Source organism: Vulpes vulpes, chromosome 11, assembly GCF_048418805.1.
Source record: "Vulpes vulpes isolate BD-2025 chromosome 11, VulVul3, whole genome shotgun sequence".
NCBI classification, from domain to species: Eukaryota; Metazoa; Chordata; class Mammalia; order Carnivora; family Canidae; genus Vulpes; species Vulpes vulpes.
Genome location: NC_132790.1, coordinates 17,499,788 through 17,527,487, shown reverse-complemented (window position 1 = coordinate 17,527,487; position 27,700 = coordinate 17,499,788). Strand labels below are relative to the sequence as shown.

Genomic DNA, 27,700 nt, shown 5'->3' with positions numbered 1-27,700 from the left:
GTGATGATAACTCGCCTTTTCCATATAAAAGATTCTTTCTGTAAAAATATCCTAAGCCTTTGTGCTAAATAAAAGATGATGATTTCTACAGAAAAGTCCAAACACCTCAGGTTCAGCGAGAGTGAGATCAGCTAGATTTGCAAAGTCAAGAAAATTGGCTGTTTCCCTCCTCCTTAAGCTAATAGAATCCAACTGTTGAAGCATGACATCATTCCTGAGCCCCAAACCCCGAGCAGAGAGTACAGACATTTGCCTGCCTCCCAGAAAACAGCCCAAGACTATGGCCAGGAAAGGAGAAAAAAACAACCCAAGCCGGAGCTGACCTTACCTGAAAGTCCCGGTGCTTTCCTGCCCACTCCATTCTCGGCAGAGTTTGGCTCACACCACAGTCTGTAAGGGAGCCCAGGGCCCCCAAATCCACTCGCTTAAGCTCCGATACCTGCTGCGAGCTTCCCACAGCTCCTTCCTCTGACCTTTCGTGGCGCTCCTTCCAGCCAAATGAGCAGAGCACTTCTAGCTGGCCAGGCCAGTTGTCATGGAGACCCTGCTCTCGCCAGCCAGCGTGCTCCTGCGCTGCTCAAGCTCGCGCTCGCGCTCTCTCTCTCTCTCTCTCTCTCTCTCTCTGTCTCCTCTCCCCTCTCTCCCCCTCCACCCCCCTTCTCTCCCGCTCTCAGTTCTGGGAGGCTTCCATGAAACAGCACTGTCTTTTGATCAGCTCGGGTTTTGCACACATTCCACTCCTCCTACCTCCCTTCCAGTCAAACAAGGGCTCTGGGCAGCTCCTGGGAACTTGCTTCAACAGTTCAGATGGGAGAAGGGAAAGACAGTGAGTGGACTTGTTTTCCTCCCCTCCAGTGTCTCTCTCTCTCTCTTTTTTTTTTTTCCCCTTGACTTGGAGGAATCCTGGCCAGGGGGGGAGGGAGCTAGCTGGAGCACTTGGGAGGGGAAGCAAGCCCTTCCTCTGAGTCCTGGCGTGCGGGTAGGAGGACCCAGATGCATTGCCTTGACTTGTTTGTGCACTTGGGATTTTCCGGGCAGCACTTGAGGCGGAAATGCATTCACATCCCAGGAGCTCGCCTGGACTGGCCTCTGCTTACCTTGCTGCCTGCTCAGGTTGTGGCGATCCCTTTAACCAGTGCAGGGACTCATGGTACTATTGCTGGTGCCCAAGCAGTCTCTCATCTTCCTGCAATGGAGAGGAAAGACACTAGGTCAGGACCAGTAAGAGTCCCGGGCAAGTCCAGAGTCACAGCCCAAGCAACAATTGTGATACAAACACAGCCTCATGTCTCTGGCCTGCTCGGGGCCTGCAGCTAAAGCCCCGGCTGTCTGCGAGCTGCTGTCACAGCCAGGAATACTGTCACTCCTATCCAAGAGCTAGCCTGGTGCCTGAGACACAGCAGGCCCTCTTGACTCAATCCTCCCCATGTACATTTCTGCTTTGTGACCTTCATATATGTATTATTTTGTCTGATCCTCAAGCCTTTCGAAATACACTGGATAACAGTCTTACCATTTTACAGATGGGAAAACTGAGGCCCAGAGAGACCAAATGTTTAGTCCACAGGTACACAGCTAGCTAGACAGTTAAAGACTACCCTCTAGCCTGGTGCACTTTCCACTAACGTATACTTACCACCTGATTTTAAGAACAAACAACTTTTTTTGATAGCCAGTATCAAGGTACAAGGCTGAGTTCCCAGGGGAAGGTGGGGAATCCTTCTGAGTCATCGTGAGTTAGACCTGACTACCATCCTGTTGGTCTGAAGGCTTTACCATAGCATCTATGAGATGTGGAAGATAATGGTGCACAGATTAGAGGAAAAAGTCCTGCCCCATAGCTATAAGTTACCTTGTACTTTTCTGAAGCTCTCTCATAAATCTTGGCTCATCTGTTCAACACAACTGACCTAAAAGCTAGGGCTGGTACTATCATACTAATTCAACAAATTAAGGAAAAATCTCAAAGAGAGGTCAAATGACTTGCCCCAGGTCACAGAAGCAGAAAATAACAGATCTAGAAATAGTACTGAGGCCTTTCAACTCTCTTCTGTTTATTAAGCAGAGTAGCTGCAGGAGCACCAATGGAGCAGGAGTCAGAAGACCTTGGCAGTGTCTGGCTCTACCACTAACCAACCTCCCAGTTTCCACCTATGAAACCTATCCCGTGGTCAAATGATAGGGCTGGGATGGCCATAAAAAGAAATGATGTGTGGGAAAGCATTCTCCTAAAATTGGGCACTGAGCTAAGAACTTCATTCATCTCAGCTGTTTTTGTTTTTGTTTTTTTTACCACATACAAACAAACAAAAATCCAAGGCAGTTGGTATCTCTCCAAGAGGAGGACACCGGGGCTCGAGGAAGACATTTTTCAATGCTGATTCCTAAAACAGTGCCAGAGCAGCCCTGGTAGAACCTTTAATGCAGTGATCCCTTGCAGAATCCTTGCGTTTATATTAACCTCTATCACAAAATTCTCACAACAAGACTTTGACTTGAGTTTAAAAGGTAAATATGACAAAAAAAAAGGGGGGGGGGGTAAATATAGGTCAGGAGCTAAAGTAGGAAAAGTGCCAAGAAAATGCAACACAAAATAATGGTATGGCATAGACACTAAGTAGTGGGCACTGGTGCCGGAGTGAAGCAATCAGAGATTCAATCTCCCACTCCAGATGCCAACCACCACCTCAGGAATCCCTCAAAGGCCCTAGTGTCCCACGTCTGCAAAAGAAGAAGGATGAAATGGCAAGTGCAACATCTTCAGGTCCCTAAACTTCTCCCTCTTAGCATTTCCAACAGACATCCCTCTCTTCTCCTCCTGACCCTGAAAATGCACACTCCACTTCCATACTGAGAAAGAAGAGGTGATGCCAATTCACGGCTACAACAAGAGAATACTCACAGTTACAATATTAGCACCTACTAATATTTACTGAGCACCTACCATATGTCAGGCATTCTTCTAAGCGCTATGACGGGCCAGGGCTGAGTACTGAAGCAGATACAAGTCAGTTTCTAAAACAATCCAGACTTCAAAAAGCCCTCCAGACCAGGCACAGAATGCAGGCCATGCTCCCCCTAGTGGCACACTGGAATTTTTTAGAGCCTTGTCCTCACTGGGAAGTGAGACAGGAAGGGCCCCATGATGGGAGAACTGGAATCCCTGGCTTGGGTGCTGCTGTGGGTATAATAAGCTCTTTGAACTAGGCAAGGTAAGAGGACAGTTGCATCCCTCCGCTGCCTCTGCAAGGCTGGATTCAGATCAATCCTACTCGACCTTTCCCAAACAACAGCGCTTTTACAGCCTTATGTGGTCTAGGATCTGCTGAAAGGTATGCATGCAAACTTGTGCCAGAAATCTGGGAGACACCATTGCATCTTCCTGCCTCTCTCCCCATATCCAATCCATTTACTGATTCCAAATAATTCTATTCCCAGAATGTGTCTGTCTACTTTTCTGCCCTCTACTGTCACCTCAGTCTCTTCCCTTGATTCCTGAAAAACCTCCTGATGGCCCCCACTTCCACTCTTACCCTCCCAGCTCCATTCTCTGTGCAGCTGTCTGAATCACCCTTTTACATCCGATCCTATCATTTCCTGCTTAATGCACTTCAATGGCTTCCCAATGCACTTCAGACAAAACCTAAATTCTTACCAGGACCTATAAGGCCCTGCTTGATCCTTCTCCAGCCTCCTCTCAGCACACTTCTTGCCCTCCACCTGCATGTGCTAGCTACACAGCCTTTTTTTAGTTTTCCAAAAGGGCCAGATTTTTCCCAGGCTGTTCCCATTATCCTGGGACATCCCACCCACCCACCCTCCGTCTGCCCCTGGTCTGCCTAACCGGCTCTTGCCTTGCCTCTCACCACCTCAGAGAAGTCAAAATGAGGATTCATCCGTCATAATCTCCAACCAAAATACATTATCCTTTTCTTTAAAAAAAAAACCACTTTATTTATTTATTCATGAGAGACACAGAGAAAGAGGGAGAGAGAGAGAGACAGAGACACAGGCAGAGGGAGAAGCAGGCTCCATGCAGGGAGCCCAATGAGGGACTTGATCGGTCTCCAGGATCACACCCTGGGTGGAAGGCAGGTGCCAAACCGCTGAGCCACCCGGGCTGCCCACATTATCCTTTCCTTTCTTTTTTTTTTTTTTTTTTTTTTTTTTATGATAGTCACACACAGAGAGAGAGAGAGAGAGGCAGAGACACAGGCAGAGGGAGAAGCAGGCTCCATGCACTGGGAGCCCGACGTGGGATTCGATCCTGGGTCTCCAGGATCGCGCCCTGGGCCAAAGGCAGGCGCTAAACCGCTGCGCCACCCAGGGATCCCATCATTATCCTTTTCTTAATGCCAGTCTTCCCTGAGGAGTTCCTTGACTGCTTTGCCACCATATTCCCTGCATTTAGCATAGGGCCCAACTCCCAGCTGGCACTCTAAGTATCTGCTGAATGAGTGCAAAGAACCCATTTCGTCTTGTCCTACAGGAAGAAGAAACTCAGAACAGCTATTTCATGCCACTCATTGTTTCGTTTCATAGACTTTAAACTATAATTACATCCCTTCTCCTCATGTGTCTTGCCTGTGGGCTCAACCAAAAATTCCTGTAAAGTCTCCCTGTGGTTTGTTTCCCAGAAATTTCCTCGTAAGGTCACTCTTCTAGGGATGCGCTCCAGGGTTTTATAGCCTCTCCCATTACCCATTACAGGCACTCCCCCACCAGTATCACTGCCAAACCAAGTGGGGTGCAGGAATGGCCCAACTCCCATAGATGAGAAGGTTCTCTCAGGTCAGCTCTATTTGGGAACAAAAACGCTTTCTCTTATCTCCACCGTGCAGGTCACTGTGCTTACAAAAATACATTTTTCCTTAAAAAGTCATCTTATGTTTTATAATTTGGAGATGGGTATAAAATGCTTTGAAATAAAATTTTTCATTACTAAAAAAAATTGGAAATAACTATTTGCGGGAAAAATATGGAAGGTCTAAAGAACAGCAATAGCAGTGGGTGACTAAATCCCCTCACAAGATAACATTAGCACCAACCTCTGAAATCCTTTTTGGCTTCCCCTGCTGCCGCAACCCCTTTACAGGCACAGCCACAGCACACCACCTGGTACCCTGAAAACTGCACTCCTCCTCTCCTACCACTCCCTCCCCACTGCTCATGCTGTTACCTTTTTCCTAGTACCTCCTCCTCCCCAACAAGCAAAATCTCAGTGCTTTCGAGGGCCAACTTATCACCTCCCCTGTGAAATGTTTCTTGATCGTTTAGCAAAATCTATTGGTCTACTCTGCAATCCCACAGCAGTTTAAAGATGGCTTTATTCATGGTATTTATAGCACTTTGTCACCATCACTCATACCTGTCTCCCCAGCAGCCATGAGCCCCATGAGGTCTACCAACTTTATTATTTCATTCACAGTGGGCAATCTATTCATGTTCATGGGATAAATCAATCTTTGAGAAAGAAAGAAGCTATCCCCTCCATAAGATGAGGAATCTGAGTGTATAGACTTACACTGTACCAAGAATATGTGAGTGTGTGTGTGAGTGTGTGTGTGTGATAATTAGACTCTATATTTGGTCACTAGAAGAGTTTATAATATTTTCTTGTCTCTAAAAACAACTGAAAATCTGGGGCACTCAGGTGGCTCAGTCGGTTAAGCATCTGCCTTCAGCTCAGGTCATGATCCCAGGGTCCTGGGATTGAGGCCCATGTCGGTTCCATGCTCAGCAGGAGAGTCTGCTATGCCTTCTCCCTCTGCCCCTACGCCCGCTCATTCTCTCTCTCTCTCACTCTCTCTCTCTTAAATAGATAAACTCTCTATTTAATAGTAATAAAATTAAAAATAAAAACAACTGGAATTCCAAACCTAAAAATACAGAAGCATATAGTAAATCTTTTTAAAGTTTCTCCTTGGGCAGCCCGGGTGGCTCGGTTTAGCCCTGCCTTCGGCCCAGGGCGTGATCCTAGAGTCCCGGGATCGAGTCCCGCATCAGGCTCCCTGCATGGAGCCTGCTTCTCCCTCTGCCTGTGCCTCTGCCTTTCTCTCTGTGTGTCTCTCACGAATAGATAAACAAACAAACAAACAAAAAAGTTAGTCCTTACTTTGGGATCAAAGGAATTCAAGAAAAGTAAGCTGTTGTTTGATAGTGCTTGTTGGATCTCAGAATGCCTAAGAGATGCAGTATAACAGTGTAACTTCAGCTGCCTCTGGGAGCCGAGCTCCCAGTGCCCACCAAACTGTGGAGTCCAGCCACATATCCACGGAGGACACCTAGTTCTGCCCAATTAACAGGGGAATCCACCATGTGTCCTGCCCAGTTCTACACTGAGCTCTGGCTGCTGTGTGGGCAGACAGGTTTACACAAGAGCCCTTTAGGGCTCTATAGCTTTCTTCTTCCACCTCTGAATGGTAATGTAGTTAAATAGGGGAAAATTTTAAATGCAGGAGTAGAGAAGGAGTAAGATCCTGGTTTCCAGAGTAGTGAGACCTTAAGCCACTCCCTGCCCTGCTTAGGGCCTCTATTTTCCCCTGAATATAACTAGCTGTTCTCGAAGAGTTCTTGTAACTTCAATGTTCTGTTGCAGTCGCCAAGTCCAATTGTTCTATCCTAGTCACCTAGTCCCACTGCTTTCTGAAGCATCTAAAGCAGTAGGAAGAATTCTTGTGCTACAGAGTTTCCATCAAACCCTTTCAGCAGAGCCCCTTGCTTGGGACTCTGGAGTCATCTGCCTGGGATTAAACAGAAAGGCAGCCTTTCCTGGAGGAGAAGATGGGAGATTGAGGGTTCTTGCTTAAAGAAGGCTGGAGAGAGAAGAAAGATGGCAAACACGGGATGGAGAAACTTGGAAATGACTTGGGAAGTGCCTTGGAAGGAGACTGAGCCTCTGCCAGGGACTCATTCCTAGCCACTGGTCTGAGACAAAGCCACTTTTACAAAGCAGAAGAATATGCAGTATCTAATTCTCTTGAAAGGCAATCTGCCTACTGCAAATCAAGCAGTCTCCTCAAGGGCTCTACAGCACCTCTGAACCAACAAAACAAGTATCTCCCTCCAGATGGCAATCCCAGTCCTCCTCTGCCTTTGTCAGGAGCCACATCCAGCAGGACCTCCTGTGTGCTGGCCACTGCTACACATACTCTGCTTCTGCTTGCACAGATGAAACAGCCGTTCTATGCTCAAGTCCTGGCATTTTATGGATCCTGGGGTCCTTACTCTGTCCTATCCCACCTGCCTCCCACCCAACACTAAGGCTCTAAACTAATAGACTGTGGGATTCAGCCTGTAACTATCCTGGATCTCACTGCCCTGTGGTGAAACAACTACTGGACATCTTCATACTGGGTTGGGCAACTCTTCTTTGGTCAGCCTTGCAGCCCTGGTTCACCTCTACTCGACTCACAATCCTCAATATGAAAGTCAAAATTCAGATCCCCAGGGCATACTTAGTGGCTTGATCCAGTATCTTGGAGTATCTGTCACAGTGCTCATATATGGGCTAATTTCCTAGAATCTCTCACTTCCACAGACACTGACTACTGTCCCTTGTTATTCTGAGCATTTTAACACTGGGCCACATAAACACAGTCTGGTGCCAGGAAAGACCAGACTGAAGAGGCAATATTCCAGACCCCTTCTAAAAGTACCATTTTACCTTTCCAGAATGAGCTTCTCATGCTTACTTGCCTTAGAACTCAAAGCTCAACCAAGATCTTAACCTGCCATGACAGAAGCTTCAGGATAGGGGAGGTAGAGGACAAAGTGGGGGGAAAGGTGTTGAGAGGATAAGGAGAATGTGGACTCAAATGGCTTTTCCCTAATATAACCAAGAAAATACCTTAAGCCTGAAAGAACAAGTATAAAATGTGGGCCAAGTTGTGGGAAATGTGGGCTCAGATTGTGTCACCTCCTCAATGCTATCTCCCCTGATTTTCTCTCCCTGGACTGGATTCTCTACCCATAGTCCCTACACTCCTTGAAACCATCTATTGCTCTGTTGTTAGCCATGCTCACTGCCTCGTGTTTTAGTGTACCAAGGCTTATTCAACTTAATTCTCCTACTAGCCTATAAACCTGTAATATTCTTGGAACGCCTAGGTGGCTCAGTGGTTGAGCATCTGCCTTTGTCTCAGGGTGTGATCCCTGGGTCCAGGGATCAAGTCCTGCATCAAACTCCTTGCATGGAGTCTGCTTCTCCCTATGTCTATGTCTCTGTCTCTCTCTCTCTCTTTCTCTGTGTGTGTGTGTGTGTGTCTCATGAATAAATAAAATCTTTAAAAAATAAATACATAAAAAATAAACCTATAATATTCTTTAGGGCAAGAATTATGTCTTAACTCTGAATTTTAGTTTAGAACTCTATACCAAGGCCAATTAATACATGTTTAATATAAGAACTAATGAAACCGGGATCCCTGGGTGGCGCAAGGGATCCCAGGGTGGCGCAGCGGTTTGGCGCCTGCCTTTGGCCCAGGGCGCGATCCTGGAGACCCGGGATCTAATCCCATGTTGGGCTCCCGGTGCATGGAGCCTGTTTCTCTCTCTGCCTGTGTCTCTGCCTCTCTCTCTCTTTGTGTGGCTATCATAAATAAATAAAAATTAAAAAAAAAAGAACTAATGAAACAACCAACCAACTAATCAATTTAATTGATAAGGGATCAAAAATATTACCACAAAACCTAAACCATTTGGTGCTTAGCACTTCAGACAGGTCCAGGGTTCCCAAGATCTGCTGTGTATACAAGATGGATTATAAGTGGTATGTGGACAAACCTTTAAAAATGGTTAATACTTATTTTAATATGCATAAGAAAAAAACATAATCAGTTATTAACCCTATTTTCACTGATCTTATTGATTAGATCAATGCCCATGAACAATTTTGGAGTTAGGGGTGCTAGTTTCCTGTGCAGTTGAAAATCTTCCTATAACTTTTGACTCCCCAAAAACTTACCTACTAATAGCCTCTTGCAGACTGGAAGCCTTATTGATAACATAAATAGTCGTCAACACATATTTTGCATGTTTTATATGTATTACATATCATATTCTTACAATAAAGTAAGCTAGAAAAAAGAAAACCCTATTAAGAAAAATCACAGGAAAAAAAAAAAAGAAAATCACAGGAAAAGAGAATACATCTACAGTATTATATTTTATTTATCCCAAAATCCATGTATAAATGCATCTGCAGAGTTCAAACCCATGTTGTTCAAAGGTCAGCTGTGTATTTTTTTGTTTGCTTTTCATTTTGTTTTGCTAAAATTAGTGGGCATAAGTTTAAGGAGAAATAGGAGACTTGCACAGCCTCAGAGTATCTCTCCCAGAATTAGATCCTGGAATAGAAAAAACTAATAAAATCCAAATTAAGTCTATAGCTTACATTACACTACTATTAACTTCTTGTTGATAAATGTGCCATAGTTCTGTAAGATTAGGGGAACTTGTATTGTCTCTGCAGCTTTTCTGTAAGTTTAAAACTATTTAAAAATAAAAAGCTCTAAAAAAGCCAATTTAAAGATCAGGAAGTGGGCAGCCCCAGTGTTGCAGCGGTTTAGCACCACCTGTGGCCGGGGGTGTGATCCTGGAGACCCAGGATTGAGTCCCACATTGGGCTCTCTGCATGGAGCCTACTTGTGTCTCTGCCTCTCTCTCTCTCTCTCTCTCTCTGAATAAATAAATAAATAAATCTTAAAAAAAATAAAAAAAAAAATAAAGATCAGGAAGTAAAAGTATATACAGGCGCACCTCAGTGGCTCAGTTGATTGAGCATTCAACTCAGTTTTGGGTCAGGTCATGATCTCAGGGTTGTGGGATCCAGCCCCATACTGGGCTCTGTGCTCAGCAAGCAGTCTGCTTGAGTTTCTCTCTCTCCCACTCCCTCTTCCCCTCCTTCTGTTTGTGCATTCCCTCTCTCTCTAAAAATAAAATCTTCTTAAAAAAAAAGTATATGTAATACAAATTATAAGAATGGGTAAGAATAGCTCGTTTGAGAAGCACTAGAGCAGTCATCCCTCACACCCTACATCCAAGAAAAGCTGCCCTCAGAATGAGAATTGTGGCTATAGAAGAATATTTAGTAAAATAGGAAAATGTTCATTTTACATTACTTTGAAAAAATAAATTATCCCATTTTATTAAAATATATATATATATATATAACATAGAAAAATGTCTGTGTTAAAACAAAAATAACCTATACTAAATAAAATACAGACAGCATTTATTAAATAGTAAATGGGACACTGCTTTTAGAAAGTAACTTGGCTAGATCAATTAATATGCTCATATTCTTTTAAAAAATATGCTCATATCCTTTGATTTAGTATCCTCACTTTCAGGAAGTTATCCTAAGAAAAATATTCCGAAGTATGAGGGGGAAAATGCCTCCTCCCAGCATTATTTATAATAATGAAAAATTAGGAACAAGCTCCAAGTCAATCATTACTAGACTGGTAAATTTCCAGTATGTTTTGACAAAGACCCAGAGTAAAAAATATATATGTAACATAGAAGTGTAGCATGTGTATGCATGAGAGGACACGTGTGTGTGTGTATAAAACTAAACCAAAAAGTTTTCTCAAAATGGTATTTATCTTCAGGGATGCTCTCTGCTATTTTCTGTACTAATCTATTTCGTAAGAAAGCAAACAAAACTTGTTCAGCCCTCACTAAATTGATTTTCCAACCCACTAACTATGATGGGCAGTCTGAGAAACACTGCACCGGACTATTGTGCAACCATTAAAAGAGATGACTACAATCCCCAACTGGCAACGCAACTGGCTCTAAGCAAAGAGAAGAGAAGGTGGGAGGAAGACTTGCTTTCATGGTACACTTTTTTGCATCTTTTGAATTTATAACACATACATGTATTACTTATTTGAAAATTAACTTTAAGTGGTGACTGTGAAGACTTTAACAGCATCAGACAATGCTAATTGTGCATAACAAAGCTGTAACTACACTAAAATACAAAAACAGACACAAATGAAAAAGGAAATAATACCAAAACAATAATCACAAGTTAGCAATTTTTTCCTTTTCACTGTTTGAAATACTCTACCCTATTTTACTTCCTCACTTTAACATACATATTTCTTAAATTAAAACCCGAAGAATTAAAGGCACATAAGAGATTTCAAAACTAATGGTAATGTTTTCTTTATTAAGCTGAGTGATAGGTATATGAATATTTACATTTAAACAGTACATATAAAAAAACTACTCTATATTTTTAATAATATTTTTTAAATGAAAGGTTTCAAAAAACCTTTAAAAAAAAGGTTTCTCCTGCCAGGCCTGCCTCTTCCCACCCTCAAACTCAGGAAGACACTCAAGTGCTGGGATAGGATTTAAAACAGTCAACTGGACACCTTCCATCTTTCTGAAAAGGTTCTGACATGGAACATACCACCACTACGGTTTCCAGAGTTTTCCATTCAGAGCTTGGTAAGTGGGCTAGGCTCAGCATTTCATTCACACTCAGGACTCTCTTTTCTGAGTTCTTTTGCCTTCCCTCCTTCCCCTACCAAGCCATTATTCATCCCTTCATATTTTTGATTATGTATAAACTCTTCTGAGCAATGGGATCATTTCCTATTAACCTTTGAATTTCCAACAGGCTATAATGTTGTGCTTTCTTTACACATAGCAAGTAGTCAGTACTTATTAAATAAGCAATATCATGGGCAAAACTCCAAAACAAAGAAATATGAAAAGTGGCAAGGAATGGAGAAGGAAGTACCAGCCACCAGAGATTAAATACAAGTCATATGGGACGCCTGGGTTGCTCAGGAGTTGAGTGCCTACCTTGGGCTCAAGGCCTGATCCTAGAGTCCCAAGATGAAGTCCCGCATCGGGCTCCCTGCACGGAGCCTGCTTCTCTCTCTGCCTATGTCTCTGCCTCTCCCTCTCTGTGTCTCTCATGAATAAATAAATAAAATCTTAAAAATATATATAAGCCCTACTAAAATATACTATTACTTTCATTTAATAAAATATAAAGGAGAATAAAGGGGACAATATACGTAAAACACGCTGTGATAGATAGCAAGTGGTCTATAAATAATAGTTTGGGGTTTAAAAAATAATATGCATAATATTTCCATGATATGTATTTGTATATGACAAGTTATAAATCACATAAATAAACACATACATATGAGCACACATATATCAAAGAATGCCAGAGACACAATTTATCTGGACTTCAGAAAAACATCTTGTGATCTTAAGGATAAAACAGAAATACACTGGCAGCTGGATGATCTGGTAACTCTGGACAGCTGGGCCCAAACGATGCTGCAAAATGGATCAATATCAACTAGGAACTCCTAGAAGTTTGGCCACTTCCCATCTGTTACAGATCCTATCATGGTCACCATTTTTATCAATGACTTGGGGAAGATAAAGTTATCTAAAATGCCTATGACAAACAAAATGGGAGGGATAATTAATGTATTAGAGAGAATAAGGAAGAAAGCCCTCCACAAACTGGAACCACAGGTTAAATACAACAAGATGACATTTTAAAAAGACAAAAGATACTATTTTACTCTTAAGTTTAGGGGGAAAAAAACTACATTAACAATAGGATGAAGACGATAGACATGAAGGATAGACTTAAGAAATGGTTCAATATGAGTCAACTGATGAGTCGATGTGATTTTTAGGTTCACTGACTGAAATACAAAGCCCAGATCAAATGAGGTCCACGTCTTACTCTGCTCCATTCCCATTAGAACAATAGTACATCCAGGGGAACACACAGTGTATTTGCAGTCCCAGGGATAAATGGAGTCTTAATAACATCTCAGGCAAGTATACTGAAGGAAAAAAAGAAAATCAAGTCTATGGAGCCCCTTAAACTGAGAAGTAAGCTAAAATGTCTGGTTCGTAAGGTTCTCAAGTCCTTCTGCAGAACAGGAAGATACCATTTTTATCCCTATGGAGTCACCTTAAGGGACTCATGGCTAGATGAGGTTAAGAAAGTTCACAGAAAGAAGGGTCAGCTGAGCCCTGCCTGGTTGGCCCTTTGTCCTTGTTGCTACTCACACTGAAACCTCCCATTTGGGGCTCTGACCACCCAAGCTTTAGTAAGGACACAAAGAAGCTCAGGAATCTCAACAATTCTTACCCATCATCTCCCCAAATCATGGTTCATCATGATCAGAATTGCAAAGTGATATTTTTAACTATCGGAATGAATTCTTGTGGATCTTTGGCCTTCTATACTAAGCTGTCATCTGATAGCTGTTGGTGAACAAGGACTTGGGTTTGACTATTCTAACTGAAACATTAGACATTAGGAATGCAGCATTTCAGCTCCATTAGGTATTGCCGGGATATAAACATACCAGCTTATCTCCCATAATGGAAAACTACGATGCTTCTTCTAGGTACCTAAGAAGAATCAACAAGAGAGAAGAGCAGTGGCCCCTCAAAACCCAGTCCTTATCCTAGGAACATGGAAGGTGGCCCTGGTCTGCAGATAAGTGTCATACTAAATAAACTTCAATATCCTATAGTACAAGATGCCACTTTTTAAACCATTCACTTTTTCCCAAAAATAAGAACCTAGAAGTTTCTAGAAAGAATAGGTCCTTAACCATACATGCACTAGGAGGGATGCCTGCCAACTCTTAATTTCAGCTCAGGTCATGATTTTGGGGTTGTGAGATTAAGCCCCACCTTGGGCTCCACACTCAGTGGGCAGTCTGCTTCTCTCTCTTTCTCTCTAAAATAAATAAATCTTTAAAAAAAAAAAAACAATACATGCACTGGTACATCCCATTTTTATGTAAAATAGAGCTGGTTGCCTTTTGTGTACAAAGAGGTGCTTTCAAATGTTCATTCACTTAGAGATCAATGTAGAGGGACCTATGCCACAGGGAAAAAAAGTTAAACTCCAGGATGCAAGGAAGGGAAGATAGATGAGATGGTGAGAAGGAAAACAGAGGAATGTGAAGGGAGAGGAGAGAGCAATTTAAGATCCCTGAAGGACAGAAACAGGAGCAAGCTCCTTTGGAAGTCTGAGAATAGCATATTTGGGGGAATTCCTGAGCATTACTCCTAAGGATGTCAAGGAACATATGTAAGTACCACTTAGCCTTTTGAAGGGGAAAAAAAAATTCAGAATCCCTATTATTCCCTCAGTGTCAGGGTTCCCTACACTGGGTTAAAACAATTGCCCAAAGCCCCTGTAACTTGTTGGCTAACACTGCCAAATGACTAGAGGGAGGGCATAGAACACACACAAAAAAAAAAAAAAAAAAAAAAAACATTTTTGTGCACTCTTAAGAATCTCAGAACCAAACAAAACAAACAAACAAACAAAGAATCTCAGAACCAGAAGGACCCAAGGAATCCATCTTCCTTGTCTAGTAATTCTCAAAAAAAAAAAAAAAAAAAAAAAAACCTTCTCAATAGTCATCATTCATCTTCTGAATGATTCCGAGTAAGCTTCATTTTGCTAAGAGATTAGTAAATCACCTAATGTCACCCAACTAGACAGGACTTTTCCCTGATCCCATACTCCTTCTTCCATGTATTCTTCTCTTAAAATTTCCCCAGGAGATAGAAGGCTGAGACTGGAGGCTGGAGGTTCTACCACTAAATAGCTGTGTGAGTTCTGAACAGCACTTTCCCCTTTCTTGGTTCTAATCCCCATCTGGAAAATGAAGCCAGACTGGATGAACTGTAAGTGCCCAGATAATTTTGAGATACTTACTGAATGAAAAAGTGCTTTGAAAACTGCAAAGCATCTCATAAACATAAGCTACCAGTAACAGTTCACTCTGAGAGGGCAGACATTTTAACTAACATCTTGTGCTTTTCCCTCAACTTCATCTTTCACATCTCATGTCTAGGTCCTATTTGTTCTATATATTCTCTAGGATTTACCCCCTTCTTCTCTATTCTCGTTGTCAATGTCCTATACTTTTTAGTAGGTCTCCTTACTGCCAGTCTCTGTCCTCTCCAAAATTACCCTACTTTCTTCTACAAGAGTGATCTCCATAAAACCCCGCCTCCATTGCATCAATTCCATCTCCTACGCACCAATGCAGAAGTTCCAGCGTTCAAATTTCCAGCTCTGCTCCACCAGACCCACCACTCCCAAGGCAGATTATCACAGTGACCCTAACCCTGACCATGCCGCATTCTTTCCATGTTCTTGCTCTTCTCTGCATTCAGAATACATACTTCCCACCTCTCCTCTGCTTATATAAAAGTCCATCTAGCTTTCAAAGACCAGAAAAGATTCTGCTTCCTTCAAGAAAACTTTCCTATAGTTTTAAGACACAACTGTCTTTCCTGAACTATAAAATTTAGTCAGTTAGTAACCAAACCCAGTTAAGATCTATGATATCCTTTAATTGTTTAACAAATGTTATCTCTCTCAGAGATTATAGGTTCCTTCAGGCAGCAAACAAGCATGATATATTTGCATCACAATGCTGGTTAAGCTGAAAAATTCCACAAGTACTTGATGACTGCCTAATGGCTGAAAAGGAAGATCCTGGTTTTCTCTTCCTGCCCTTGACCATTCACAGGAAATGTTGGGGGCACAGGAGGGGAAAAGGAAGGGGTAGAAGCAATAGTCTCTCCCAACTCCTGTAGTACTTCCCATCTTTTCCTCCCTACTTTCACCCACTCTGGGGTGGAAAGGCTCTCTCTATCATCACAGGTTCAAATCAACGTCTTCTCTAAAGATGAGCCTGAGCACATCAGGGCAGTGTGCACGGTTATATTCAGCTCCATTCTTAACGTCCTGACCAGTCCATGTGCGGCAGCAGCTGCTCACAATCCCTGACAGTGATGGGAAGAGAGAGACACAGAGGGAAGAAGAGCAAAGACTAGAAATAATTTTATGATATGCAATTCAGATTTGGACCCTTGAGGTAGTTCTGCTTAAATTAAGCCCATCTGTTCTCAAATCCCAAAGAGGCAGGGCATCCATGAAAAGGTTCTGTAACCTTCCAGAGCACAGACACCTCTACAAGCTGTGCCAGAAAGGATTGGCAGCTACAAACAGGCTCTTCTCATTCTCAGGAAGCCAGTAAACTGGAAGGCAGAGACTCTGACTGGCCAGCCCACTCTCAGACCCAGCGCCTCCCCCGCTCCTCCCAACACTCTAGATCAGGACCCATGATTGGCAAGAATCACATGGGTATAATACAGATGCAGAGTGGGGAAGGGCTATTGTGGGACCAGCTCTGTTCCCAGAGGAAAGCATTTGTGGCCATCATACCCGAGGAATTCAGCAACGCAATCACAACTGAGCATGTCCCAACCACCTCCCCACCACTACTGGCCTCCAGCTACTCTGGAACACATCTCTGCAAAAATTCTCCACTTTCATGTTCACTACAGCCAGCTTCCTCCATTCCCTCTCCAGATTCTCCAGATTTACCACCCCTTCCTATTTACTAGAAGTATTCATTCCCACCCTCTACTTCCAGCCATCTCTCTCTCTCTCTCTCTCTCTCTCTCTCTCTCTCTCACACACACACACACACACACACACACACACACAGCTCTCCTTGGATAGTACTGGACAAGGAGCCTCTCTCTCAGGCTCATCTTCTGGCCAGCATGTTCATTCTTTTTAATGCTCTCTTGGGCCCTTTTTACTTTATAGGAGCTGATGGTGATGTTCCCTGTTAAGATTTTAACAAGTAAAGGATTTTATCAGGTAAAGGTGGCACCTGTCTTTAAGGATGAGGAAATACTAACACAAACCATTCAGTGTCAAGATACCCTGTCTGGGAAGAGAGCCAGCTCTATGGCAACCAGAAGACAGATTCTCTCACCTGCTTCTAAGCTCCTTCCTCTCAAAAGACATCTGCTGCACCCATCTCCGGTGCCACACCAAGATCACAGGAAACAGCACCAATCTCCCTCCTCCCTCCCTCCCTTAGAGAGTCACAAGGAGACAGGGAAGCAAGTTGGAGAAAGTTTTAAAAAGACTCAGAATCATACCTCATTCCATGAAAAGCGAGCTCCCACTTCCAGGATGGCCAAAAAGGGCAGTTCTACTTTCAAGCTTCTGGTTATCTCCAGTGACTGGCCTCAGTGGAACTGCCTTAGTATTCCACATCACAGAGACCTGAAGCAACCGCACTGCACAGAGCCCCAGAGGCAGAGAGTTGGGCAGAAAGGAATGTAGACAGCTTCCCAGAAGTACCCAGCTAAGAAGGAAACCAAAAATTTACCACAGCTTCCTGGGCCCAGAAGGGGAGGATACAGGCTCTCAGAAGAAAGACTCTGGCAGCTCAGAGACCTTGAAGGTCCTCATATCTGAAAGCCCCAAAAAGAGAAATGTACAGCTGTGGGAAGACATCCAGATACAACAAGCCTGGGCTGGCCCCAGATGCCTTCAAGGAAGCAGTGGCTACACTTGACTGCAAACAAGAGACTTAGAAACAAACCCTAAGCTACTGACAGCCCCAAAGAAATCCAAGGCAGGCCTGGGGTGGGGATGTATAAACCTCCTAGTATAAGCTTTTGCTGAGGGCTTTATCACCTGCTTTCCATGTAGAGGCTTCATTTTTCCCCACGATCTTAGGGGAGGAGAGTGGAACCAGACTGAGGACCCAACATCTTGACAGGAAAGTAAAGCCAGTAAGCCGATGGGCTTCACAGGCCTCCATGGCTCCCGGCCCTGTTCTCTACCCTCTCTGTCATGCTTCAGCGGTCATAAAACTTCTTTCATTCCTACCGTGAGGTACAGGCTTCCCAAGAAGCCCCACCGCAGTTCCCAGAAGCCCATATGCAAGGCAACACTAAGCAAAGAGAAAGATTTTTCTTGTAGAAGTACTTTTTACAATTTTCACATATTATGGCTTTGTGAGGGTCTGTTCCGGGATAAGCATGGGGAAGGAGAACATAGAAAGGAAATTGGAAATTGGAAATGCCTTCCTGTTGTACACTGTCCATATTATCAAAAGAAAATAGGTAATTTTAATACGAAAAGTTAAATCATAAAATGCTTTCCCTTCCAAGAAAAGGACAATTCCTAATAAAGACTCTAAAAAATGCAGATAATGCTTCCCCATCTCATATCCAACCCTCAGTCTGGAAACCCTCATCAGTTGTTAGCATTAACACAAAATGCACTGACACACAGAAGCACACGTGCATATTCATTCCTCAAAGCTTTATTCCCACAGCCAAGGCTGCAAGACCCTTTCCAATTTCAGGTCCTGACCAGAACAAGAGTGGGGCAAGAATTAGATGAAGGCTTTTCCCAAGCAAAGGCTTTGGCCGCCGACAGGACTGGGGGTGGCATGAGACACCCCCACATGCGGGAAGGCAGCTGAGCACCTGGAATCTCCCCTTCCTCCACAGCACCAGTAAACTTGCTGATGTCATCTCTCTGGAAGCCACATGTCTGCCTCCCAGCCCCTGGGATTTTGCCCATACTCACCTCAAAATTGCACAATAAGCGTCTGTAGCTGGTTAGTTCAGTTACTTACACCCTGGTACCAATGAAGCAAAGGTGAAAGATTTGTTGCTTACAAGAACCATTAGTTTCACCCTGCCCTGAGGCTACAAATTTTATTCTCAAACCATGATCAAAATGCATGCTGCTTTTTAAGAGATGAGACTAGAGATGAGCTCAAACCACCCCTGGGCACCAGAGAAAGAAGGACAAAGAAAGAGGAAATCAGCTATGGATGAACTTCTCTGTAACTAAGTGATACACACTGTCCCCAAGCAAAAATACATGGATAAGCTTTCCCACTCTAATGGGAAATTCTCAGTCACTTGGAACCTAGTAGAGCTTGGAATTTTATTCAAAAAATTGTTCCATTTCCTGAAGTGTTCATTCCACAAGGAGATGCTGCAATTTACACATACAACACAGGGACGTCTTCGGTTTTCATAAATTGGCAGCAGATTTCTCCCACTGGAAATGTACAGGGCTTCAAACTAGAAGCCTTCCATTTAAGACCTGATACATCATCACAACAAGAATGTATTATTTCCCACTCAAAAATGGGAGGAGATGATTCAATTAATTCCACCAAACAATGTTTAAAGAATGTGGTCCTGTCATACTTAGGTCATGATTTTCTAAGTAGGGGTACCTCTTCAGTCTTCAAGCTAAAGTATTTCCTGAAGTGACACATGGTGGGAAGAAAAAGAGCTTACATGAAGGCAGGCATGGACACTCTGGCACCTCTAGTTACCTCCTATAGACTCAGATAAAAGGCAAGACCAAGACCACATCTTCCTGATCCATCTCCAGGCATGCCTTGGCAGCACCTTTCTTCCTCTCCATAGGATGGGAATATAGAGGTAGCCCCTTCCAAGGCAAGTTCCAGCAGGGGCTAAATAGTGAAGACTATGATCACTCCTTTATCAGTCACTTTTATAAGTTGAAGACATTTTCCTAAAGAAACAGTATTAGACATGGTAGTTGAATGTCCAGATAAGCTCATTACTAAATAATATGGCCAAAATACTGCTGATATATATAATAAGCATACAAAAAATACCTGTGTAAATACTAGGAATCAAACAAAACATAAGAGAAATAAAATTAATTTTTACATATCCAAAATTGTGGTCCTACAAAAAGGATAGGTTAATTACAAGATGGGTATTTGGGGGATTTCAAACGGTACTCACAAGGACAAGATGTGTAGCACTGATTTTTCACACCATCTAATTTCATTCCCAAATGTCTGACTTTCCTTTGTAAAGTGTACTGATGTCATGCTTCTCAGCTTTGATTAGAACTGGCTTTTACTCACACTCAAAGAGGCAAGGGGACAAGGAGGGTATTTCCTGAGATAATGAAGTAAAATAGGTAGGAGAGAAAGAGGATAGAAGAGGGTTAAAGAGGATGAGTAGGCTTTTAAAAACACCTGCCTAAGGGTGATAGTATGAGCTATGATTGGTGAGAGACATGGAAGCCAAAAGGGCTCATGAGGATCCAGAACTGGGGTGGAAGGGAGGACACATCAGGCCATCAACTAACAGCTACCAGATGGCCCATCTGCCTTGGACAACTTGGTTTCAGACCAACCGGATGGGGTAAAAATACCAAATAGCCAAATAGCCAAACACGGGCTCACCACCCTTATCAAGCCCAAAGTCAAACAATTATTTTGCCCAGACAATGTTGACATTCACAATGAACACGTCTACAGTCTACAGGAAATGCTTACTGCTTGCTCCTCTGGAGCTGGATGATTTGGAGTATCTAGCTATCTAAAGAACAGAAACTATCCCAGAGTTTTAGGTCATCCACCTCTAACAGTCCCCGTAAAATAGAAGACACCCTCATTCTCAGTGTAGGGTCGAGATGGAGTCAGAGCTTATAGAATACAAAAAAATATGGGATGGGCACTGCGGTATATGACACAAGGACTTGGAGATAAATAAAGAACTGCAGAGGGGCAAAGAAGGTCCAGTTCAAAGTGTACAGAGTCAATTAAGTAACTCTACTCCCAGAACTATTCCACTATGTTTCAGCAGCCCAAGAACCTCCCAGTGTTGGGCACAGCAATAGTGAGTACAGGGACTTACAACTAACTAACCCCACAGAGCCAAGTATCTTCTGTACTCCTTTAGGAAAGTTTCTGCTGATTATGTCTGATAAAGGATCACAGGACAGCAAAAGACTCTGGAGGCTGTCTTCGTCCAACTCATTCTGCACTGGAAGAAATCAGTACAAACCTTTAACTGCAAACAAAAAGTATAAACGAGGCAAGGTCTGATAAAATCCCAGAATTATTTCAGAGGGGGACAGGTAGAGATAAGAAAAAAAAGTAGCTCAGCCTATCTGAGTTTGTGTACCTGGGCGCTATGATTTATACAGGAAGATGTTAAATCACTTTGATTCTTCTTCAACACTCGCCTTTCATGAACACCAAGAGGCCATCTCTCAGTTCTTTTGTCTACTTTTATTTCCTAGTTCCTAGTGATAGGATCCCCCAGGCTCCCCCTTCCTTGCTGGAATCACCTTTAGGGCACAAGAACTGGAACACAGCCATGCACAGAAGGAGTGATCAACAAACGCAGAAGTTGGACATGTTAGCAAACATTGAAGGTTTCTGGAAACTACAACTTCCAAGGACCATTTGCCACATGATGAGGAAATCAAATCCAGGTGAGGATCTGGGCTGAGTTTCAAATATTCCTGGGGTTATAAAAGGAGGTAGAAGATGGGAGGTGGAATTCTGGACCTGAATCTGCAGAAAGGCTGAGCCTTCCACATCCCAAGGGTGACAGCAATAGGGATGGACCCAGAGCAAGCCTGGGGATGGACAAGGCAATTATCTCCTGAAGTCATCCTGATCAAGAAATTTCTACCATTTTGTTATCACATTTTATACTTTTTCAAAGTGATTATATACAATAATTTTATCTGCATTTGAATCTGCATTTCCTTCTGGTTCCACAAGTGATACTCATAGTAATGATTCTCCACCTCTAGCCTATCTACTCTCTCCTTGAACCCCCACACTTACTCTCTGGGTTCCCATCTCATGTCCACAGATTCCAATCTTCTTTTTCATAAGGTCCCTTTTGACAAAAGGAAATTGAGACATAGACATGTTCCTTGCGCAATATCACACCACAAATTAGCAGTGCAGCAGGGACTAGAATTCACTTCTCTGTACTCTAGTCCCCCACTCTTTCCACTGACCACAATACCTCCGCTTTAGGAGGAACATCTGCCCTAGAGCACCAAGACCAAGAATCAAAACAGTTTATCTGCATGTCTTCTTAAGCAAAACAACACAGCCAGAATGTTTGGCAGAGACTAACTAAATATTTCCTTTGTGATCTACGCCAGAGGGGAAGACTGTGGGAGTGAGGTAGGCGCAGCACACAGGGAAACTGAAGGGAAGACCACTGCTAGACCAGCAGATGGGTGGCACAAGAAGAAAACCCAAACTTAAACTGAAGACAAACTAGGGGCAAGGGAATCAGATTTAAAAAACAAAACAAAACAAAAAGTTGAGCTTTAAAAATAGGATCCTAGGTCTAAATGTGAATGTAAATAGGCTGTCATCTAATAACTGACCAAACAGAAGCCAGAAAAAAATATATTACAGTACCAAGCAGTATAGACAGGAATCTCTGCGTGTGAGATAGGAACTGAGACCTCATGGAGAGGGAAACAGGCTAGAGCCAAAGAACCACACTAGCACAGAGCATCATTAGTGGAACTGGAAGGGGACTCATGGGACCCAAACAAGATTCTTCCAAAAGGAGAACAAGACCCAAGATCAATCTGAAGAAAGACTTGGGGTAACAGAAGTCACTATACAGAACAAGGTCCACTGATTTAAAAAAATAATCCTACCCCAACTACCCAAGAGAGAAAGTCTCCCAAAGTGTGAAAGCTATGAACAGAGTATAAAAGTTATTACCACCAAGTAAAATTCACTTGAGCTTTCTGGGCACTTTTTAAGAAAGAAAATGCTTCAATGGGCAGATAAGATCCCCTAGTTATATCAGAAACTCTGCAATCAGGATGGTTCAAATGAACAAGAAGAGAAGGGGAGTTAGCACAAAAGAACACAGAAGTCTGAGGCAGACCTTCTACCACCACCCCTAAGGGCCAAAGCGTTTTCACATGTACCTATTGTGAGCCACAGACTAGCACACAGTGAAGTCAGCCTCAGAGAGAGTATTGCTGTGTCTGTGCTCTGGGTGGAAAGACTGACACTGAGAGCAAGGGTGAGGTAGCCCCACCGGCAATTCTGTCACTGGTGGTAACCCTCCCCAAAGGGCCCACCTCTCCTCTCACATGCCATACTACAGACTGGGGAAAAGGGAAAGAATGGACCTGGAGCTCTTAACCTGAAAGAGTTTACATTTTACTAGAGCAGCCAAGACATTCCAAAGAACCAGGAAATCCTGCATCAATACAACAAGAACCAATGAGCAGTCCAGCCTCTGAGCTTGGAAGACAACCCTTTCTTAGGGCAGAGTACTGACAACTCAGTGACAGGCAAATGAAAAAAGATCTGATTAAGTCAAAGAACACAGCAAAAGAGAATTTGAGGAGACAGATTAATTGCTTCCTGATTGTGAACTGACCCACTCACTGGGCCAAGTCTATGACACAAAGAGTTAAGCCAAGGACAGTATTTTAATAACGAGGGTGGAGGATGGGGGTAGGCCGCAGCTCTTCTCCAGGTGGAAAAATTGAGAAAGCAGACAAAAGGAAGGAGTGACCTCCATGGAAGCAGGGAAGTCCCCCATCCAAGGCCTCATTTGTAATCAAAGGCAGAAAGGACCAAACTAATGTAAACAGGCCAGGGAAGCTCATGTGCCCTTCTCCAGAGAGGCCAAAGCACACACTTCCCCCAGCATGGCCTTGGAAATGCAGAAGGTAAGTATTCCCTTGGACAAGAGAGGCAAGGCTAGGAGAGTTGGGGAATTCCCAAGCTGCTTTTAGGCTTTTTTTCCTCCTCCCAGGCACCCAGTATTCACAAGAACTTCAGGGCACGGAGACCATGTAGAAGGTGAAGCTCTTAAGACTATCCTGCCTGGGGGAAAATGCAGTCTGCCGCAAGTTCCCACAAGAGAGACTCAGAAGAAAACAACCAGGCAGAGGAGCAGGACCACCCCCAAATCTGAGCACCTAGGCCACAGTCCTGTGGGCTTCCCACACCCCTCAGCACCAATGCAATAAACAGCTGCCCTGGAGAAAACAATGGGCCTTTGTCTATGCCTCTGCTTTTAGATTATCATGGAGAACCAAACAGGATAATTCCTTTAGAGGAGTGGTTCTCTTAAATACTGGTCCAGGCCTTGATAAGTTTTTTACCATCTCTACAGCATCTCTCTCAAATAAATTCCTAACTGTTCCATTCTGGGCAGTGAGGGGCCAGTACACCCCTCGCCCCCACTCTGCAAGGGAAGGCCAGCACTCTCCCCCAGGCCTTCACCCAGAACCACCACTGTGCTTTCATCCTAGCCTGGCCACAGAACTGAAAGCTGAGAACTGTTCTTACTCCTCTTCTCTCCATTCACCAGAATATTCCATATCGAATGAATTACACTGACTACTAAAACTGTTTTCATCAACATACCTGTTGAAATGGACTATCACCAGTAACTATGATCAAAAAAAAAAAAAAAAAGTATGAAACAACTGGTCAAGCTTCTCCTAATGCTGTACATCAAATAAAACTTCCAAAACTGACAAACACATCAGTAAATTTTCTGTTGTAATTTTTCTGAATTCAAAATATTTTAAATCTAACCAAATTTTGTACAAGATGAGTATGAGGTACTTTCTTGGAAAGGGCTGCCCTTTTATCCTATTTTATTTGCTTGTTTGTTTTTTAATTTATTCATTATTCTGGTTTTCAAATGCCCTTTCTTAGATGATGTGAAAATATTAGGTTTGGGGTTTTTGTTTATTTCTAGCCTCTTTCCCTGAGAAAAAAATTTAAATCTGGGAATCTCATGTTGGTCTCAAAAAACAAACAAACAAACAGATGAAAACTGTGTCTTGTGAAATTCCAGATCCCTAGAGTATGCTAGTCTTCTCACATTTGCTTTCATAGGGCTTACTGGTGGCAAATGAATTCAGGAGCCACTTCCTCCAAGCCACTGCCAAGGACAAGACACCACGACCCCAAAATCCCTTTGCATTTGAAACTCCTAGCATTGCCCCTCAATTCCTCTCTCCTAGTCAGTGTTATGCCTCTTCCCAAATGCCTCCAACTAAAGCCTGCTAAGAGTTTTTCAGAACAGTGAGCCAGACACCATGAGTTCCCTAATTCAATCCAGAATATTGTTCATTTGCCATGATTTCAGCACAAGGAAGCATCAGAGTGCAGTGGAAAGGGTTTTGGAATGAAATGAACCCGGATTCAAATTCTGAATGTTGGGCAAATTACTTGGTTTCTCCAAGTCCTGACTTCCTCCTCTTTGAGACAATCAGTGAGATTTATGAAAGTGTTAAGTAGGGAATGGCACAGAATGGGTCTCCTGAACTGACTTAGTATTTCTTTGACAGCATTCTCTCCTATCAACACCCGCCCCCCACCCTGCACCCAAAACAAGTGCAAGGCCTTGCTGGTTATACTCCCATGGCTGTCCTCAATTCCTTTCCAGGCTCTCCTACAAAAGGCCCAGGGCATCTACTAAATGGTATAAATCTTCCATTTCTCCTTTTCAAGAGCTTGGAAGAATGATTAGGTGGCTCGGGGTTCTCTAAGGGCAAGGCTTTCAGTGTCATCCTGGAAAATATTAAAATGTGGAAAAACCACTCATCTCACCACCTCGTGTTTCTGTGTGGTATCAAATCAACCCTTTGATGATTTCCTTTTGGAATTCATTCAATCTGTTCTACCCAAATACTGAATCACGGTTCTACCACTTTGTGGAACAAATATTCCAAAAAGGCAAAAAGTATAATCAGTTTTTTTCAGGACTATTATATAGTCTTCTCTTACAGAGCTCATACTTTGATCCCTATAATGGAAAGCCTCTCTATGATGAAAGCAAAAGAATTCCCAGTACCAGATCCGCCAGAATAATGACCTTATGTGCTACTTTTTCTGGGACCAGCGAAACTTTACACGGTTGAATTCTTTATAATAAGGGTGATTTAGTTAAATTTATATGTTAAATTTAATTTACCTTGCAGAAGTTTGTAAAAGTTTTTCACATATAAACAGATTCATAGGGATCCCTGGGTGGCGCAGAGGTTTGGTGCCTGCCTTTGGCCCAGGGCACGATCCTGGAGACCCGGGATCGAATCCCACGTCGGGCTCCCGGTGCATGGAGCCTGTTTCTCCCTCTGCCTATGTCTCTGCCCCTCTCTCTCTCTCTGTGTGTGACTATCATAAATAAATAAAAATTTAAAAAAAATAAAAAAATAAATAGATTCACAAATTGGGGGAGAGAGATCCTTTATTGGCCCAAGGATCTCAATTCCAGGGCCCAAGGATGTAGTTACCCTTTTTAATGACAAGCTGAAGGCCTCAACCAAACATGTGGCCAGTGTGTAGAAGGAAGTCTTGGACTCTAGCACTAATCTCAGCCTGCCCATCACTACTGGGATACAAAACCTGTAAGATGCATGGACCCTGGCTGGGCCTCTCTTTTCTCCCCTAGCAGAATATAAACAAGAATCCCACAGTTGGGGCACCTGGGTGGCTCAGTTGGCTAAGCATCTGCCTTAGGTTCAGGTCATGATGGGTCATGGTAAGTCATGATTCCAGGGTCCTAAGATGGAGCCCTGCATCCGGCCCTCTCCCTTTGCCCCTTTGCCCTTCCCCCTACTTGTGTGCATGCACTTTCTCTCTCAAATAGATAAATGAAATCTTTAAAAAAAAATCTCTACAGTTGTAAGAATGTCCAGAAGATATATCCACTGGGAAAAACCACAAATAATGGATCTCACTTTTTCTAACTACTTCCTGCCCTGTTGCCTCTCCTTTCCAGGCCATCAAAGTACACTGTCAGGCTGGCTGCAAATCGCCATCCTGCTCATGCCAATCCTGCCATCATCCCTAAGGTCCCCATGTTCCTTTAGACCTCCAGGCCTTTTGCATACACTGCTCTCCCTTCTTCTCCACCTCTATTTTGCTAGCCAACTCCCATAGTCGCTCAAGATTCAGTTCCAATAGCAGTTTCTCTGGTTACTTTCTCTAATCCTGACGCATCCTTTACATCTTTTCCTTATTACTCTTCCTTTTCCTCTGGTTAATCACTTACATACTCTACTATAAATGTTTGTCATATTGCAGTAAATGAATTTTACAAAACAAGTACTCTTCCCATATGTTTATTTTTATTTAATTGTTTTAATTTATTTATGAGAGAGAGAGAGAGTGAGAGAGAAAGAGAGAGGCAGAGACACAGGAGGAGAGAGAAGCAGGCTCCATGCCGGGAGCCCGACGTGGGACTCGATCCCGGGACTCCAGGATTGCGCCCCGGGCCAAAGGCAGGCGCCAAACCGCTGCGCCACCCAGGGATCCCTCTTCCCATATGTTTAAATGAAAAATTACATATTTGCATCATAAATAGTAGAGATATACTTTCCGGCATATTATAAATATTGGCATTTTGTAAATATTGACATTTTTAAATAAAACTACTATATTATTCTCTTTTTAACAGGAGTCCAAATTAATCCAATGAAGTCTAAATACCATAGTGATTTACAATCCATCATGATCCATTTTAAAAAAAACATGAAATTTTGTATCATTCCTTCTTCTCTGTGAACTCTTATTTCCTTTTTACTTCCTTCTCAGAATTCTATCCTAATATTTTGCTTCGAAATCTTTTCTGATCAAATTTTGATACTTCTCTGCAATATAACTATTACATATAAATATATTTATACATATATTTTTTAATTCCATGATTAAAAACTCTCAATGTTCAAAAAAATCTTTTCCTTTGGGTTGGGCTTTCATTATCTTTATTGCTATTATGCAACTGATTAAAACAATCATATTATGAATTTGTATTAAATAAAACAATAAAATTTTATTAAAAATGCATTAATTTTTCCATTATTAGACTATTAGTTGCAAGGGCCAAGAAACTTTGTTCACATAAATAACAAGAGAGGAATGAAAGAAATTTTGTTGGGACGCCTGTGTGGCTCAGTGTTTGGACATCTGCCTTTGGCTCAGGGCGTGATTCCAGGGTCCTGGGATCGAGTCCCACACTGCGCTCCCCACAGGGA

The 27,700-nt window shown here is 42.9% G+C and overlaps 1 protein-coding gene across 4 annotated transcripts in view; it reads right to left on the bottom strand.

Annotated features, from left to right (window-relative positions):
- Positions 1 to 27,700, bottom strand: part of DENND2B (DENN domain containing 2B) — a 147,494-nt gene that overhangs the window by 100,546 nt on the left and 19,248 nt on the right. For 3 of the 4 annotated variants that reach the window (XM_072725688.1, XM_026008301.2, XM_072725689.1), the window contains exon 2: positions 1,098 to 1,186. The gene's annotated coding sequence lies outside the window, so the exon portion shown is untranslated. Of the gene's footprint in view, positions 1 to 328; positions 1,187 to 27,700 lie in introns of all 4 variants that reach the window. The other variant, XM_072725687.1, reaches the window with a different exon arrangement.